Genomic DNA, 1,345 nt, shown 5'->3' with positions numbered 1-1,345 from the left:
AAACACAGCACGCAGTTACAGGATGTACTTCATAAAATACATAAAAGTGAGATAGAAGTTTTTAAATCTTAATACATTTCGGGATTAGCTAATTCAAAAATCTATGTTTTTTGGGTGTGGACAAAAAGTGTGCACTATTAAGCTATTGCGTTGGAGCGTCATAGTGGATTTTTACTGTACGTATGCATCTATGGCCGGCAGCGCATTGAACATAAAGTGCCTGGCAAACTAGGCAAGGCTGTGATTGCAAAACACAAGTGCAATTACCTGGCCTGCAGGCTCCGCATATACACAAACACTCAGGCGGATAACTGCCATTACGAGCACATCTACATATGCAACTGAAGTCAGCCAACTAGTAGTCTTGGCCATGTGACATTTTATTGTATAAACGAATTCAACCGAATTTGAGGAACTTTAAACAACTTGAGAGCATAATTGGTTGGTGCATTGTAAACGCCTTTAAAGGTGGTTTCTTTGTTTTAGATACGTGCAATCACCTACTATTTTGACCGCAACTGTAAGCATGCATGCATGAATATACATACATATACATACATATGCACGCTGGCTTGGCGCTGCAAAGTAGGCAACGATAATGTCATAAATTCAATGAATAAACATAAACGGAAAAAGCAGATATACACACACAAACACACATGCACGGACGGGCGCTCACACACAGCACACATAAACAGCAGCTGCGTGAGTTGGTTGTTTGCCGCGAAATAGGCAGCACAACAACAATGGTAGCAACATCGCAACATGAACATCAACGGTGGCAAAATATGTATTAGCCCCCGAAGTTTACTAACAAAATTAATTATGCGAATTAAGCGCAGTAAAAGCACTTTAAGCAATCCCCCCACCGCCCCTTCATAACTTCGCAGCTCTCGACCACCGTCGACCAAAACACCCCCCTACCCCCCCATCATCATCAACACCGCAGCAGCACCTCGCCCAGCAAAAGGCCCCACCAACCCCTCACCAGATGCCATCGGCACATAATATGTGCCTCATTCTGTGCCGTGTCATGGAACTACACTGTTACAATCTGATAGTTTTACAGGATTATGTAAATAGTTTTACTAAGTAATGTACTTATTAATAAAGTATTTCAATATTGTGCATTTTGAAGAGCTGATAGCTTAATGATTACGCTTGAATCTCCTTGATATTTGTTGATTGTTCTCAGTGCAGGGATAAGGACACCGGCAATGGGGATGCTGAGAGGCCAGGACCTGGAGCCCTGGTATTGTTCAATTTATGCGTGTTTGTGTGCGTGCTCCACTCAGGAGTTATTCTTGCCGCCACCGAGTCCTCCCATCGCACCACACCATCCCAC

At 43.1% G+C, this 1,345-nt stretch overlaps 1 long non-coding RNA gene across 1 annotated transcript; it reads left to right on the top strand.

Annotated features, from left to right (window-relative positions):
- The first annotated feature begins 648 nt into the window (after positions 1–648).
- On the top strand, positions 649–1,135 carry lncRNA:CR44256 (long non-coding RNA:CR44256). Its single transcript, NR_125195.1, has one exon. It is a non-coding gene; the product is annotated as a long non-coding RNA:CR44256 (long non-coding RNA).
- The last annotated feature ends 210 nt before the right edge of the window (positions 1,136–1,345 follow it).

Source organism: Drosophila melanogaster, chromosome 3R, assembly GCF_000001215.4.
Source record: "Drosophila melanogaster chromosome 3R".
NCBI lineage: Eukaryota > Metazoa > Arthropoda > Insecta > Diptera > Drosophilidae > Drosophila > Drosophila melanogaster.
This window is presented reverse-complemented; position numbering and strand designations above follow the sequence as displayed.